Source organism: Camelus dromedarius, chromosome 22 (genome assembly GCF_036321535.1).
Source record: "Camelus dromedarius isolate mCamDro1 chromosome 22, mCamDro1.pat, whole genome shotgun sequence".
Classification (NCBI taxonomy): domain Eukaryota; kingdom Metazoa; phylum Chordata; class Mammalia; order Artiodactyla; family Camelidae; genus Camelus; species Camelus dromedarius.
The window spans coordinates 29712417-29728382 of record NC_087457.1 but is presented as its reverse complement, the minus strand read 5'-3'; the positions used below and the strand labels follow the sequence as shown (position 1 = coordinate 29728382).

At 35.2% G+C, this 15966-nt stretch overlaps 1 non-coding gene across 1 annotated transcript; it reads right to left on the bottom strand.

The window, feature by feature from the left end:
* Positions 1–15489: 15489 nt before the first annotated feature.
* Positions 15490–15596, bottom strand: LOC116149261 (U6 spliceosomal RNA). The gene has a single exon (XR_004132878.2). It is a non-coding gene; the product is annotated as a U6 spliceosomal RNA (small nuclear RNA).
* Positions 15597–15966: the final 370 nt, after the last annotated feature.

Below are 15966 nucleotides of genomic sequence, written 5' to 3'. Positions count from 1 at the left end.
TTTCTGGAGAGCATCATCTAGAGGCCAGCTCCAGCACCACCCCTTGGCTGGACCACAGTCTGCACGTTCCTATTTGCCTAGGTCGTGGTACTTCCTGTGTGTTCACGTAACAGCTCACACTTTCCATGTTATAACAATTCCTTGGACTGTAACTATGACACCGGGGGATACTCATGCCCTTTCCCCCATCATATCCCAACAGGTACAATATGCCTTAGAACATATATTGTTCTGCACAATATTCAATATTTGAAAAAAGGCCAACAATACTGAGATCTCTCAGAAACTCCTTACTCATTACGTCCAGATCACCAATTTTATTTGTTGATTCAAAGTAAACTCTACGCATTGCTTCACCAATATCCACAGAAATATAATCATATGATTTATCCTCTGTTATCTTTTTCAGGATGAGACTTTCTGGAGGTGCCTGGAGACACACATTTCAAATTCATTATAACATGCGCACGTTTTACAACAAAGTTGGAAAACGATTTTTTTCTCTTAAATTGAATGGTCGCTAAGATTTTGTTTTCATAACAAAATTACTTCTTATTTACTTTCACTAAAGCAACTAATAGCTATTTGCTCCTACTGTTTTGGTCAATAATCCCTACATATAAAATGCTATTCCTCTTGTATTTTTTTCCCTATGAGGTTTTTTTTTTAAGTTATCTTCTTCCCCCATTGCTCACCGCTTATCTTCAGATCTATAAAATTATTTTCACTTCCTTATATTAGAATACATTACATTTCCTATTTAATTACGTATGTGTGTATATATACCAACTATTCATATGTAAGTCCACAAGTATCATTATTAGCACTTTTCCTAGCGTACTCTAATAAAACTATTGTGTGACGCCAACATCATTTTTATTCCACTTGGCATACCTGATTTTATCTCTAACACCTAATTTCAGAAGTGCATTCTCCTACATTTTCTTCCTCCTTTCCAATTTTTCTTTAAATGATGGCTTATTATTTGATTATTCTGCCCACCTCATTATTTTCTTTTTTATTTTATCAGGAGTAAGCTTTTTTACTGTTAAAATTTATTATACAAACATATTTAACCCCACAAATATTCAATTCCTCTAGCCTATTTTCTCTTCCAAAATCATTACTTAGACTAAAAATAAGAGGGTAAAGCACTTAATGCACTTAAATTCCAGCATTTTGCTGCAAAAAAATCATAAAAATCACTGGAGAAACACTTCAAATCAGGAGAAGGTGATAGAAGTCTGCAGTTCAGTGCATCTTGGCTCTTTTTTCTCATGTATCATGTATTCCACACAATAAAAAAAAGTATGCCATTTATCTTGTCATATCTACAAAGCAAGCTCCATGTTCCTCAGCAAGGAGGTACCAGCAAAACTTGGTGATACTTGAATAATGCAATAAATGAAGGGTTGGTTGAATGAATGAATGAATGAATATATTAGTTAGCAAAAAGATCTCATACATGAAACATGGAATTTTAATAATAATAATAATAATAATAATAATAACTTTACTCTTTATGGTTTATAAATCCAGATGCATACTTTCTTTTCATTTTTTCTTCTGTGAATTTTTCATTGCATCACAGACTATTTTTATTAGTATTGTCTCTTTCTCCTTGGCATTTTTTCTTCCTGATTTTATTCTTGCATTATATCTCTTATTCTTCCTTGATACCATTTCGCCTTTCAGCCTTTTAAAAACCTCAGTGCATGGAGAGATGCTCCTGGAGCCCTTTAACCTCATCCCTGAGCAGAGAGACTAGCTTGCATTTATAGCATACATAACTGGTGACTACCTTAGGCAAAAGACAAACTTAGCATACACCCTGCAGGTTCCTGAAGTATTTCCCTTGGTGTCCACATTTCTTCAAGTTACACTCAAATCCTTTGTGACTCTCTCTGGAATTTCTTTGTGCCCTTTCAAGTCACACTGACAGACAGTTGTGCCTGTGTGCTGGGGCCTCATGATCTCAAGGGTGCTACTGACTTTAAGATTGGCTGACAAATACAATAATCTCCTGATGTCAATCTCTGATAACTCATTCACTCCTGATGGTTATTAATAATTTGTGCTTGATAGATGTCAAACCTTGACCCTTTTAACAAAAGCTGTATTACCTCATTCATATCCTTAAAAGCGCTGCTGCAAACATTCCATTAACCTACTCTCATCTATTTTGCAATGTATTTATACACAAGTTTAGAGGTGATTTTGTGTGTATATTATGATTTGTTGCCATGTAATTAAGTACACTGAAACATACATACCTGTCAAAATGAATTTAAAGCAGCTTGCTATTTTTTTTGAAGGTAAATCTGAAAGAAGTATTTATCTCTAACCCATTAATATCTCATAATTTAACGTTGCCTACATTTAACATAAATGTACTTTGATAAGATACTATACATTCAGTAAATAGTGTCCAAGCACTTTTAGTGGTACTCAGGCAACATGAGCAGGTTTAAAAATGAAACCTAGGGTCACGGAAGGCATAATGGGTAATCCAGAAATAATCGTCAGAAGAAATAAATGAAGTAGAAAGTTTCAATATGAAATCCAGCTTGCTAGTGGGACTTCTAGTTCTCACACTTTATAGTGACTCTTTTTGAACATGTTCACACACACACATACACATGCACTGACTGATTTTTGTTGATTATATTCCAAAGAAAGTTGACTAAAATATATATTTTATATCTGAAAATTGACAACTGTTTGTTCTTTCACTTGTAATTTTGTTTGAAAGACCACTGGCTTTTCATTCTATATAATGTGCAAAAGTAAAACAAAGTATAACAACTTTCAAGGAAAGATGTCAGCATAACATTTGTGCCTTCCTAATTCTATGCCACATATCATGGGGTCAGAGCACATTCTGAAAGGATAAAACCCTACCTTTAAAGTTTTCTATATCAAATGCATGAGAAAGAGAATCATTCCTTCTACCATAAAATTTCAACTTACTTATTCAGAGGGTAGCACCTTCAAAGACCAACCTGGAAGAGAAATTCTGGTGAATAATTTATAAGTCAAAAGTAAAGGGTGCAACCCTTTATATATATATATATGTTGTCTTAGAGCACGTAGAACTCAGGCGATGTATCAAAGTGTTAAAAAATACAAACAAAACTAAGCAAAGTTTACATTTTCATGAAAAACAAAAACTGCCTCTAAGAAAATAGCTAGGTCATAAATATACTGAAAGATTGATACTGTGAAAAACCTTTAGCCAGTTTAAAAGTTTTGGAAGATGTGCGTACGTGTAAATATTTTCTAAAGTGGTAGCACGATTCTAAGAAATAACTAAACATATCTTTGAACATCTAATTCTTAATATTTTCACGTATAAATACCTTGTGCTGCTGAGATAGAATAAAAAAATGACAGAGAATAAAGTAAACATTTTCCTCTTAAAAATGTTACACCAAAGCGCTACCATTTTTTGTATTCCAACTTTCTTGAGCATGCTATGGTCATGCAGCTGACTCACTTCCCACTCTCAATCCCCAAACCATAGCTATTTTTCTTGGTTTTTAAACCATTTTATCGAGGTATTAATGGAACCCAAATAGTCGTATGTAATTAATGCGTACAATTTGACGAGTTTGGAGACAAGTATACACCCATGAAACCATCGCCACAGTCTATGCAATAAACATACCCACTGCCTTGAAAAGTGTCCTCCACCCTCTTTATTTACTATTTTTAGTGATAAAAACACTTGACATAATAAGGTCTGTCCTTGTAGCAAAATTTTAAGTATGCAATACAGTATTGTTAACTACAGACGCTACGTTACAGGGAAGATCCCTGGCACTTACTGACCTTGTGTAAGTGAAACTTTGTACTCTGACTAACTTCTCCTCCCACAAGGCCCTGGCAACCAGCATTCTACTGTCTTGCTTCTATGAGTTTGGCTATTTCAGATTCCTCAGGTAAGTGGTACCATGTAACATTTGTCCTTCAGTGTCTGGCTTATTTCACTTAGCATAATGTTCTCTAGGCTCAACCACTTTGTGGCAAATGGTAGGATTTCCTTATTCTTTAACAGCAGAGTAATAGTCTGTATCATTTATACGTATATACATATGTATGTATGTGTATATGTGTGTGTGTGTGTATATATATGACATTTTCTCCTCGATTCATCCATTGACAAAGACTTCTCAGCTATTATGAATAATGCTGTCACAAACAATAAACATGGGAGTACAGGTATTTTGAGATCATAATTTCAGTTCCCTTGGGTATATACTCAGAAGTAGGAATCCTGAATCTTATGGCAGTTCTAATTATGTGAGGAACCTCCAAACTGTTTTCCACAGTGGCTGCACCAATTTACTTTCCCACCAACAGTACACTAAGATTCCAGTTTTCCACATCCTTGCCAACACTTACCTTTCTAAAAAATGTGTAATAGCCATCTTAACAGGTGTGAGGTGATATCTCACTATGGTTTTTATTTGCATTTCTCTGATTAGTGATGTTGAGTACCTATTCATATACTTGTTGGTAATCTGTATGTTTTTGGGAAATTTCTATTCAGATCCATTTTTTAATCAGGTTATTTGTTTATTTGAGTTGTAGGACCTCATCATATATTTTAGATATTAATCCTTTATCAAATACATTTGCTTTCATTATCCATCTATACATAATATGATATTAATGTCAGTCTTCATCAGGGAGACATGGATGGTATCTGTTATGGAAGTACAGATACTGTGATGGCAAAAAGCAGAGTTAAGTGTTCCATAGTTAGTAAAATGTTGACAAATTTATCATATAAGATATTAATAATATAAGATCAGCCAAAATGAGTAAATTATATCCCATTTGGGGTGGAATTACAGACATTTAATCTGACAGGAAGATTTTAATCCTAATTCATTTATAAATTATATAATTTGGGGAAAGCTATTTGACCGACTTGAGTGTCAGTGTTCACATCTTTTAAAGGGATATTAAGTAAGTTATGTTATTATGGTTATTGTGTTATGTGTGAACTTGGCTAGGCTTTGGTGCCCAGTTCTTGACATCAATCTTTGTCCAGTGTCCCTGGAAAAATCACACATTTGGTCATTCTCCTAATATCTTGGAGTTAAGGAATTAGTTCCTCTTTCTGCCACGCTTGCTAGAGAATCATCATGACTCTAGGTGCTGAAGTTCTTTGTATGTTTATCTCTGGGTTTCTCTGAGAGTGAGTGCTAGGGGAAGAAGTGTCAGCCACTGTGCCCTATTTGGCGGGACAGGACTGTAACCACCATACGGCTGTCAGATGCAAAGCACAAGTAAACCAGGAATGTTGAATGTGGGTGGAGTAAAACACGTGTTCTTTCTTCATAAAGACACACAGGTAGGTCTTCCAGAGAAACAAAAGGGAAAAGAAGTGTCTAACTAGATCATGTATTATTCTTCAATTCAAGTTTGTCTTGTCTGAAATACTCATAAGAATAATTTATTTCAGTTTAATATTTGCTTTTGAGAAGATACATAGGGTACTGAGTGTGGACTTTGGATTCACACCAACTTGAGTTCCATTACAATTTGTGCTATAAACTTGCTGAGTGTACTTTGTTGGCATTTTGCAAAACTTCCATTTACCTCTGTTTCACAGGCATATCAGTATCTACTTTACAGTTTTTCAAGTACTCAAGGAAAACGCATGCATAAAAATATTACGCACAGTTTCTGCCACAAAGGAGGGCAGGATGATACGGTCCAAAAAGTCTAGACGTCAGAATCTGACAGAATTCGTTTGCAGATATATCCTTGTCAGCAGTTTAACTGTAGTAGATTTTAAAACCTCTGATAACCTCAGTTTTCTTTAATGTTAAATGGGGATTATAGTACCCTGTAGGATTGTTGTGAAGAATGAAATGTAATCACATGTTTTACAGTGTTGTGGACATAGGTGGCAAGCTAAGTATAGTCTAAATAGTGGACTTGATAATCACTATGGCTATCATTCAAAATTCACATGTAAATGAATTTTTGAGTAAAATCAAATATCAGCTATATAAGATCAATGTCAAACCAAGCAAACAAACAAAAAGCTGGCATATAGCTTTAGACACTTGGGTTTGTTTTGGTGCATTTCTTTGATGGGTTTGTTTTCCGCACCATTTAAATTCAGATTTGAAAAATCTTGAAGAAACTTGAGTCTCAAGGAAAAGACAGCATACTTATAGATTAAAGTCTTTGCCAAAAGCATAGACCACAAATTCCTCCTCGGTACACACTTCCAGCCCATTCTGCTTCTGTGTCCATTTTTTGTTATGATGTTTAAAACTGTACATGGCCTGAGATGGGACTGCTTGCAGGATCAGAACTTCTGAGAATCTGCAGCGTGGAAGATGTGATGGACATGTCTTTTGACTCTTTAATTAGTTTCTAAAACTTTCTTTTATGGACACCACTATCATAGAAAATAAATTTTCTTTGGAGTTTTGCCGAAGCTCATTTTAGCTGCATTCTGAAAATATATTTGGCCTGATTAAACAAGTCTATTTTCAAAAGGTGATAACCAGAAGAGCTACTATATATTTACATATTAAATAAAGAATTTGAGTCTTCTTCTATTGGTGGCTGTTTATTCGTGTTCTTTCTCTATGCTGGAAAATTGTCAAGATTCTGTTCACAGGGGTTCATTTATGGCCTTGAAAGTTACAGTTATTGCACAACAGGGAATGTGTCCACTCTGAATTTACTATTAACATATTAGACAGCCATGTAATTTATGTGCTTCCAACTATGAACTGAAGAGAATTCTCAGTTCGGTGCTTGCATCATTGCTTTCCTTTGTTAATACCTCTAGGTCTAGATATTTAAAGACTTCTCCCAGTTTCTGCATCCAGGTTCTTTAGATGCTCTAGAAGCTCTACTGGTACCATCTGTAAGAAGTGCTTTATTGCATGAGAAATACTGAGATGCAACGGGCTCTCTTCTTCTGATAGAACATGGCCGGCAACTTACCTGCTTTAGCACTCCCCACAGATTGATGGGCTGCTAGCTGCACGCTGATCTAACAAAGTCCGTAGTAACAGAACTGCCAGGAAAGGTCACCAGCAAGAAATCTGATTGCGCTGTATAAACAGCTGTTCTGCTGTAAGCACAGGCAAGATTTGCACTCCTCGCTCTTTCAAGAGTAAATGCTCCCTAGCTAGCTTCACGTGAGGGCAAGAGACCAGAGACAAAGTAACTAACTGGATTTTCAAATATTTCCAACATGCCTTTGCAGTCTCCCTATGCTCAGGATATACCTCTTCCCTGGACAGTTCCCCCTTGGCCCCCAAGACATTTTCATGTTCTTCTTCCTTATCAACACTCCTCTGTATGGTGTCCCCATAATCTGTTAAACAAATGTGAGAATAATTGTTGCGAGTTGACAAGGGTTTAACACATTACCCATACTAGGGCTCTTTGACGGTTTTCAAGGGGGACTTAATAACTGTATCAAAAGGGAAGAGAAGCCCTATGGCGCTTCTCTCAGTTGCCACAGCATAGTGACCTAACACCTACTATACTGAAATGCAACCGCTGATCTAGTTTCTTTAGTTCACATTAGGCTGTGAGTTCCCAGGGTAGATCTGATGTTCAACTGAGTTTGCATCCTCAGTGCCCGGCACACACTGTGCACAAGAATGTTTGTTGTGTGAATGAATGAGTAGTAAGTGATGCTCAGATAGGATAAGCCAACAGGAGGAAAATTTATATTTGGGGAACGGAACCTTAACAGAACAACTGGTCCTCTTTCATTACGCAGCCATGTAAGTGAGACTAGGTCAAATTTCATACATCTGAAACAAACAAACAAACAAAAAGTATATGCCTGAAATAGTGGAAACAGAGACCCACGGCACTGAACGGAAGAATATGTTCTGTAGGCAAATTAGAGATACACAAAAATCATTCCCTCAAGTGAGAATGAAAAATGGAAACAACAAACCAGAGCAAGCCCTTCCTTCTCCCAAGGTTACAGGGAGAGAAGCACGGAATGGAGAAGATGCAGGAGGGGTGTTTTCTCTCAAATCTGCCCCAGTCCCACAGATCACAAGTAACGGCACACCAGGGGTTTTGTCAGTTGATACACACAACCCATGAAGAATGAATCCCTGCATTTATTGCCTTGTTTAAAAATCAGTCTGTCAATTTTTTCCCCGTTTGAAAAAAAACCTTAAACAAATACGTTGTCTTTCATATGGTTGTGATAAACATTTAATTTATAATTAAGATTTATTTATCCCCAAAGAATGGCTTTTAAATGTCATTTGAAAAAAAAAAAATCAAGAATGCTACCTGCACCCTATTTCACATTTTCAGACACAGTTTTTCTTACTCCACGGCATGTAACGTTATGGCAAAGTATGTGTGTCTGGGGGGTAGGGTATGTATTGATGTGTATTATTACCTCACCAGTATTTTGTGGCTCCTGTATTTTGTTCACATTTTAGCTAAAGGCAAATTATAACACAATGAAAATTAAAATGTTACCATTATTGTGTAAACATTCTTCAAGACATGGTTTTACCTAAGTGATGTTAAAGTTTGGAAGTTATAGAAAGTTATAAAACACACTCCTGGAAAGGTTAATTTTCCTTACAAATTTAGACAACAGAAAGAGATTTTCTTTCTAGCACTATAGAGTATGCTGAACTACTAGCAAGAAGTAGATTATAAAAACTGAAAACACAGAAGTAAAATGTCCATTAAACTGGTATTCATTTTCAGAGAGCTACTCTGTAGCATGTGTCAACCATGTGAGGGTAATTACTGTACAGTCTTTGAAAATATGTGGTGGGAGTCAGTTATTCACCAAGTCAGGACTTATTTTAGGATTTGTAAAAGATCTCTACGTTGGATAATAACATGGTGTCAGCCCTGTATGAGAGGACTAAATGAATGAAGTCTAAATTGTTCTGAATGCCTGCAAATGGTTCAAATGGCATTCAAAATAATAACTCAGTTTTTCATTAGGACTGTGACTATACTTCCAAACTTTCAGAGGTACATTCTTTATGGCACAAAATATTCTATATAAAATTACTGAAATCTTTTATCATGGAAAAAGAAACAAATTATGGGAAAGTGAAAATAATGAAATGAATTCCTTTAAAAAAAGAAAGGAGAACCACAGAGAAAACAGCAGTTCAGTCATGTGTATTCAAAAAATTTTCTAGTAAAGGGAACCAAAGATCTCCTCAACTTATATTGTATTACTTATTTATGCTTTAAAAGCCATGATGGATCAAAGCTGAATTTTATCATTTTGTGTTCTAAAGATAACATACTTTGTGTTTATTCTCCTCTTGATTGCTCTGACTAAAAATAAACCAGTTTATGAGAACATATGTAGAAAGAACGTCTTGAGGAGATTCCCTGAAAACAGTAACATTATGGGAAAATGCTACTTCATTTTAGAGAATAATTCTTGTAGTTTCTGTACCAACAAATTCCCCATAATACAGTAGTATTTACTCCATGTTATTTTGATATCTCTACAGACAGACAGAAAAATCAGAGAGCCTCTCTCCAATGTATCCAGTGCTGCTGGAGCTTGGGGGAAGATTTTCAGACTTCAACAACAGTGATTTCATCTTCAGAACTGAACTGGAAAAGCAAGAGCAGCTGAAAGTATGATGTGTAAGGAAATGAAGGAGAAACAGAAAGAATTAAGGGAAATAAAGGGAAATGCTGTTTCTGTCCTTCTGAACTCTACCAACAGACCAAACGCCAGCAATGAAGCTTTTAAGCCTTCAGTATAGTGGCTTTGGTAACAGCTTTCACCACGACTTAGTTAAGCTTGGTTGAGGCAATGAAATCAATGTTCCCTCAATTGCAGCATAAGCGATACATTCTTTCTGTTATTGGCCAGTTACTCTGCTGGAGCTTCACACACACTAAGAGTATTTTGAGTTTAGAATGATATTTCCTTTGCAAATTCACTTTTTTTCATAACTACACTATCTGCTGGTACACAGTGAAGGCTAACATTGAATTTCCAAGGTTTTAGAATGACCTGTGTCAGAACTCTTCTGGCATGAAATAGTATGCATTATTCATAATACCCAAACTCTTCAAACTTCAACAAGCGTGATTTAATTTCAGACCAGTAGATTAGAATTAGTATGACATTTTGTCATTGTTATTAATTTTAATAATAAAAGAAACACAATTAGTTATATGAATATTGCCAGAAAAGTCCACTAAATAATGTATTTTTAAGAAATTCAAGTATGAATGCCTACATTGCCATTTGTAATTGGCAATTAAACTGTGTTTTTATGTTCAAAACATATTTAATTGAGCAAAAGGTTTTTTTCTCTAATGAATGTAATTATCTGTCCAGAAATTTATTTGGTCAAAGTTAGAGTGGATGGACTGACATTTCAGAAACCAGTCTCTTATTCTCTTCTTCAGGTTTAAAACCTTTGATCAATTACACCATAGCAGCCCCGAAGATCAAAGAATCCCTAAATGCTAATGAACAAATACAGAGAAGCAAAGTAACATGGAGTGAAGTCATTCATAACGTGAATTACAGGTGGAAGAGAATAATGATCTTGGAGTATATTTATTTTCCTTTTTTTCCATGTAGAAAATAATGTTGATATGAACTGATATAATTCTGTCAAAGCTTATCAGGTACATGTTTCAAAGTGAACGTAATTCTAACTCTGGTTGCTTTTAAAAACACTTTAGAACAAAAAAATCAATATGTCATAGTGTCAGGGAATCTTTTGAATTAAATGTTATATCGCCCATTAGTTTTCCTTTTAGATCAGCTTCACGTTGGCTTAAGCACACAAGCCCTGTGGAAGACTGTTAGCTGACCCACCCTCCATGATAGCAAATTAATAACTAAAAATATTTAAGAAAAATGTTTCCTCAACTGAGAAAATCAAAGTCCAAAGTAACACAATAGTTAGGCTGTGAAATGCACCAGCCAAACATGGAATAGATTCTGTGTGTATTTTTTAAAATATGCTAATTGTAAGGGAAGAAGAAGATGTCTAAGCTCATTTTTCAAAGATGAACTATGTAGGTAAAATTGCTTTGTGCATCACATAAAACAGGTTTCATGTGCAGCCTTGCAGCCAATTTTCTTAATTAGTATAGACAACAGCTTAAAGGTATTTCTTGCTTATTAAAATTTCTCTTTATAAACTGCTAAATTTACAAGAATAGATTTATAACGAATTCACTATAAGAAGCACTTATCAAATTTTGAAAATTTGAGGAAAACATGCTAACATCTTGTTCATGCTGCTTATGTGTCTAATCCCCCTTCCATAAATTATTTCTTAATTTGGCTGTTTTTTGAAAAGAATCACTTTAACAAATCTGGGATTCTTATTGGTCAGGCTAATTCCACTGACCCATGTTGACTTTTAGTCTATTAATTCAAATTTCATATTGCTTGAATGTCTTAGAAACGTATACAAGGATGTGCATTGTATGTTAGATTTTATTTATTGCGCTAAAAAGTGTTATCTAGTGTTATCAAGTACTAATAGATCACATTTTTTGAGTTTACCCCATAATGGAAATTTTGGTGTACATTTTGCATGCAATATATGCATTGAAGAAGAATGGCTAATCTCTCTGGTGAAATTAAAAAAGAGTTTGCATAATGAGGAAAAATATAAAGCATGCCAATGTAAATATAAAAAAAGAATTTGGGAAATTCTCTGGTGCCACAGAATTACTGTGTTCATCTTTAAATTGGTAAGAAGTAGTGTAAATAAATTATTTGTGCACAAATCCACACAGTCTTTCCTATTTCATAGGGCTGCTGTTGCATAGTGGAAGGGACATTTAGGAACTGCTGACAGTAGATTTCATTCTCTTGGTGTAGTGACTTACTTGATTTGACTTAGATTGCTAGAAGCTTGCTAAGTTCTCCTGACCACCTGTTGCCCCCAGACTGGGTCTTATTCACTCAGTGGGGATAGAATATATAGAAAAGAAAGTCAGCAACAGACCAAGGACATCATGTGTATTATCTAATTCCCATATCTGCACAAAATATGAGGTTGATACTGTTATTAAATTCATAAGTGAGGAAACTGAGGGTTAAGATGATTAAACAATTTATTCAAGATCAAATTATTAAACACTCATTCCCTCCCCCCCAAATGAAACAAATTACATTCACAGAAGCAATAAATATTTTAGGAAATAAAAACGTTAAGTGTGCTCACTTTATGTGAATACACCTAAGTGTATGTAGTTAGTAGGCATTCAAAAAAGACTCAAAAACATGGGGAAAAAACAACTTGTTTTTTCATGGAAGTTTTAAAATTTGTGATTAATTCATTGTATGGAAGGATTTGTAAGCACATGTGTTTTGACATTGGGTCCACATTGAGGATAGAAAACTCCTAGAATTCAAGGGGTTTACAAATTAATGCAGGAAATATAATATGCTGAAAGGCAAATAAACAAAAAGAATTAGAGGCTAAGGAAGTGATGGATGTGACGTGACAGAGCATGACTGGGTGGCTGTTAATTAAACTGGGTGATTTGGAAAAGCATCCGTATGGAGGAGCTATTCAAGTTGTGATAGGAATGACAGTGAGAACACATTTATATAAATATCAAGCGAAGGAAGATTAGAAATGAGGCTGGTATCTTGGAGCAGAGTGGTTGAGGTTAATACTGGCAAAAGGCAGTTCAGAAAAAGAAGAAGAGAAATGAAATAAATTTTGTAAGTCAGGTTAGGGGTATTTGTTTTAAGATGCATGCCAAGGTAGCATTCTTATTCTGACTCTTACAGATGTGACTATCTGACAATTACATTAAAATTCTCTCTAACAAAATGAACACATGTGTGCAAGCAACAGATAAAAATAAACAGAAAGCCTAAATTGGGAAATCACAAACAGAACTAACACAAATAGCTTGTAAGCATGTGCAAAAACATTTAACTTAGTATTGCTCAAAGGAATTAATATTAACATTCACAATAATTCAACTGTCAAATTTCAATGGATAAACATAATAAGTGATATTGGCAAGGATACATGGAAAACAACACTGTTACTTCTGGTGGAAATGAGCATGACTACATCCTTTCTGGAAAGCAATCAGGCAATTTATATGGAAAACTAAAAAGACATCTATAGTTTTAACTAATAAATTCTGCTTGTGGGGAATTTTTCTATCAAGTTTACTGGTGTTTTTAACATTGGATCATACTTCTTTTTAATATACATATTATTATAGTCTTAATTGCTATAGGAGGTATGACATCTTGAGAAAAACTTCCAACTTTCCCAGATTCAGGTCTTTCAATTGCAATGTATCATGAGTTTTAAGGATACCACAAAGAGAGAAAGAAAAATGAGAGGAAAATTTTCATTTATACCCTATGAAATGCAATGTCCAAACAATATCTTTTTGAGATAGTTCAGCAACCGGATGGCCTGGGCCCCTGCTCAGTGATAACTGGCAGTCATAGCCTACAGCTCAGTCTCTGGAGGGCACATTAGCTGAGCATCCCGGCCAAAGGAGAGACCATTCTATCTTCCTAAAAATGACATGAAGATTTTACTCAACTCTTTTTCAATACTTTGTATGTTTTGGAATAGATGCAGAGTTTCTGGCATAGTTTCTTAAGGACAGTGGTCGTAATTTTAATCCTGTCTATTCCTGTAAAGGTATAAAACAATACGTCTATACACTATCTATCCACTGATCTGTTTCTATACTTCTGTAAATCTAAGTCTCTATTTATCTGTGATCTATTCCTATGAAGATATAAAACTATATGCATATGTACAACTATATAATTACATATCTATATTCCTATATATGTATCTATAAAATCAAAATCATATAATATGATGTCACCAATGGAACCAGACTTGAATTGAAACCTGACACACTGGCAGGAGTTCATTAAGCAAAAGAGGAAGAACATACCATCCTAGGCTGCAGTAACACAATTTGTAAGTCCCCAGGACAGAAACTCTGAATGCAGGTCATGCGGCTTCAGCGCCCAATTTAGGGATGTGTATGGCAGAAGGGCTAACTGAAGATTTAACCACAGATCAGACTTCACGTGATATTTTTGGCTAAATAAAGCATTTTGATTTTTATTCTAAGAGCAATGGAAAGCTTTAAAATGTTAAAAAGAAGCAATTCAATTAAGACTTGTATTTCAAAATACCCACTTTGGCTCTAATATAGAGAAAAAAGTTAGGGTGGTGGGTAGTGAATATGGTGATGACTGAAGATTAGATGTGAGAAGCAACAACACATATGGAAAGAAATAGGAAACAGGGTTAGGATATACCTAGGAAAAAATACAGCTAAAAGCTGTTAATGGATTGGGTACCAGACTATAAAGGAGGCCAGGCATCAGAAGTGACCCTGTGACTTCTGACTTACATAGACTTCACAGGTTATATTTCTGGATGGAGCTAATTACATTCTTAGAAACAAATATGCTATTTTGGGGTAGAAATTATAAGGATTAGGAGCTGAGTGTGACTTCAAAAAATGTCAAGCAGGCCAACTCAGCACAGTGAACAGTTCTTTCCAAGAGACATGAATGTTCGAGTCATTCGTGCTCGGGTGGTGATCACAACTATGAGAACGGGCAGGGAGAGGCAGTCACACAAGGAGGGTCTGGTTCGGAACCTCGAGCAACTCCAGCATTTAGTGTCTGGTTAGAGGACGGCGAGCCTACAAACGTGTCTCCATAGGAGGAAAACCAGGACACTGAGCAACAAAGGAGGCTGGAGTTCCCAAGATCTAGATGCCAGCAGATCTGATGTCCGGTGAGGGCTCACTTCCTCTAGATGCCTTTGAAACCTCACGTGGTAGAAGGGGTGAGGGAGCAGTCTGGGTTTCTTTTATAAAGTTTTTAATCCCATTCATGAGAGCTCCACCCTCCTGACCTAATGACCCTTCAAAGGTCCCACCTCCTAAGTCTATCACCCTTGGGGTCAGAATTTCAATATATAAATTGTGGGCGGGGGGGGGGGGGGGAATGTAAACATTCAGTCCTCTAAAATTGTTTCTTCTATTTTAAAGCTATTCTTCTGATATGGTTTCAACTGTACTACTCCGATGGGATTCCAAAAATTCTATATGCTTTCATGCCAGGGGAGGAATCCCCACATGCGTGCAGCCGAAAGTCTGTAAATCCTGCAACCTGAGATGCCTATAGACATTTTGGGACCTAAAGCTTATAAAATTTAGAGGAAATCTTTAAGAATAGTAACTCAAATTACATATGAAAAAAATAGGTGTCAAAATGAATGAAATTTATAATGAATTTCTATTTCTTTAGAATGAGGAAAAATTACAACAGATTAAAAATTTTTAAAAACTGACAAATTCCAAAACATCACAATATCTAGAAAAACAGTATATATTTTCACTAGTTAACTGAACGATACAATGCTATAACACTTTTCCTTTTTATTTTTGGTTCCATAATTTTCTACCAGCCTTTTATTTTTTTTTTTAACAAAAAATATGGAACGCTTCACAAATTTGCGTGTCATCCTTGCGCAGGGGCCATGCTAATCTTCTCTGTATTGTTCCAATTTTAGTATATATGCTGCCGAAGCGAGCACTTCTACCAGCCTTTTATATGACAACATAGTAAAATATTTTTGGTAAGGAGAAATAAAAATAACTTACTTTCTCCTCTAGTATTGTTGATATAAATTTAATTTTTATTTTTGTTAATTTACATTTTTAAAATCTTTGCAAAAAGTTTAAGACAATTTTTTGGAATTTCTTAAATTAGAGAAAATCTTAATTTTTCATAACTATGTTAGGATTTCCCATGTTTAAAGTTTTCTTATACAGAGTCTAACCTTTGTTACTGTTTGAATAGACACTATCCATTAATCAGTTTGTCCAAGAGGGAGTGTAGAAGACACACTCCCTGAGTTTTCTGTCTTCTTATATGATTGGAATCAGTTCCATTTTTATTAGGAT